We start from the raw sequence: 2,724 nt of genomic DNA, 5'->3' as shown, positions 1-2,724 counted from the left end.
CTATTAGAAAAAAAAATTTTATTTCTAAATGAAATAAACGAAGCCGATAGGATGCGATCTATCTCTCAAAAAAAAAAACATTGTTGTAAGTTTAAACCTAATTTGCTAAACTCTTTTATATATACAGTTTTCGCAAAAAAATAAAAAAATAAAAACAAAACTCTTCTAACTATAATTAGGGAACTAACTAAAATGTGTGTAACTGATTTACAAAATTAGCAAGATTTGTAGAACTAATTTACGAAATTTGAATTTCACTACAAAATTTCTGAAACTAGCATATTCGTTACGAAAATTTCTCACATATAGTTTTATTATCTGTACAAAGCGTTAATTAATGTGTGTTCTATTTAGACGGTTGATAAATCACTATTAGAAAAAAAAAATTTATTTCTAAATAAAATAAACGAAGCGGGTAGCGTGCTACCCATCTCTCAAAAAATATATATATATTGTCGTGAATTTAAATCTAATTTGTTAAACTATTTTATATGTACAATTTTCGCAAAAAAATAAAAAGAAAACCCTTCTAACTATAATTAGGGAACTAACTAAGATGTGTGTAACTGATTTACAAAGTTAGGAAGATTTGTAGAACTAATTTACAAAATTTAAATTGCACAACAAAATTTTTAAAACTACTATATTCATTACGAAAATTTCTCAAATATAATTTTATTATTTGTGCAAAGCGTTAATTAACGTGTATTCTATTTAGACGGTTGATAAATCACTACTAGAAAAAAAAAAAAATTGTAATTGTAAGATGCACTACAAGGTTCAATATTGCAGAAAAAAAAAAAAAAACCATAAACAAAGAAAATAGCGCTTAAAAAAATAAAAAAGATACTCTTCAATTTTATTGTGTGTACCATCCAAGCAAGTCTAAACTTCATACTACGTACTAAAACCAAATAACTGGGAATAATGTATGATACTTCTTATATTTAATAATTTACTGCCTCTATTAATTTTGTTATTGTACTATGATAAATATATATGTACGTGTAAATGTAAATTTTTTGTGAGTGAATGTGTCGGTGAATTAACTTTTTTATTAGTTTATTTGCAAACAAACAATCTTAATCAAATGCGTAGATTGCGAAGCAAATCGCCATCCAATTACACGCTCCAACATTTGAATTATTATGTATTTAAAATGATGGTCAATTTTAATTAATTTTAGATGTTTCCAATGTTAATTTGTGTCAATACAAATTTAGCTCCTCATATCTTACAATTAAGGATCCATAGTTTAATAAATGTGACAATTAAAACCTAATTAATTTCGAAAAGAGCATAATAATTAAGTCTTTTTTATTATTCTGCACCTTTAAAATTTCGACACTGATGAAAGAATCCTTCATGTTAGATATACAAGATCTTTTTATAAGATTTAGAAATAAATGCTCTTTTCCGTCTTTTGGTTCACTGAAAAAAAAAAAAAAAAAAAATCATTCTTATGTAACTCTACTTTTGCCTCGTAATTGACTTTGCCCTTTGTGATGATGATGCAGTACATTGCAGAATAAAAAAAGGGTAAATAATAATACTACTAATAATAATTAAGTAATGTAATTTTTTTAATCATTTTGTATGTTAGAAAAAAAAAATTATGAATTAAAAAAATTATAATTCCCAAATTACCGACTTTCTATCAAACAAACAGCAACGAAAAAATAATTTCACCTAAATTTCTACCGAATTGAAAATTATTTTTAATCTGAAAATTAATTATGCACAAATAAATAAACCCTAAATCTAATACACAAAGTAATGTGATAGAAAAAGAGCACTGTTACATGTACACTTACTATAAGATGTGCAAGTTCCACCCTAGACTGCTAGGATTTGTTCACTTGTTTTATTAATTTTTTCTTTTTTATACTATAGGATTTGCTCGCTTGTATTATAGGATATAAATTTACATCAAAATTTACACAAAAATTAAGATTACCAAACACTTCTGACTGATAAACTAATTCTACTACCAAATATAACGATTCAGCCGCTCAGCACTAATAATTGGTTGAGTTAAAAATATTGATAAAAAATAATTAAATTCGGTTATTCATATTAGAATTTCAAATCTTATATTTTTCAATCATGATTTCTATCTTATACGTATATCCGATATGAAATTATTGAGGAGTGGTTGGAGCGACATATGTTATGTTATGCAACTTGATTTTTCGCTGGAAATTGAGCTTTTGGGGGCGAAGCGTAAGCGCATGTAGCATATATTTATTTTTTTCAATTTCAGTAAATACGTATTCACTTGTGTGTTTTTAAAGCCCAAAAAATCTTTGTCGCCGACCCACGATGAGCGGCTTTTGACTTTGACCGTAAACCATCGCCTTTCACGCCATGCCGTTTTTGTACCGTCGTGTAAGGTGATTCTACGTATCGCTTGATAGCTACCACACACCCACACACAGACACACAAATATATATATATATATATAACTAGGCTAATATACTATTAATAGCACAAGTTATTGGTGCTACTAAATTTTTGACTATTGGATTAAGAGATGTGCGGTTAGGATGATATGGACCCCCTAAGGTTGAGTGAGTGGTTGGTTGAATAGTATGATCTAACAGGTGAAAATGATCAAAAGGGTAGATCTAACGGCGGAAAACTTGGTAGCACCAAATGCTTCGTGCTATTAATAGCATAGTAGCCGAACTCTATATATATATATATATATATATATATATATA

The sequence above is a fragment of the Ananas comosus genome, linkage group 2 (genome assembly GCF_001540865.1).
Source record: "Ananas comosus cultivar F153 linkage group 2, ASM154086v1, whole genome shotgun sequence".
Lineage (NCBI taxonomy): Eukaryota > Viridiplantae > Streptophyta > Magnoliopsida > Poales > Bromeliaceae > Ananas > Ananas comosus.
This window is presented reverse-complemented; position numbering follows the sequence as displayed.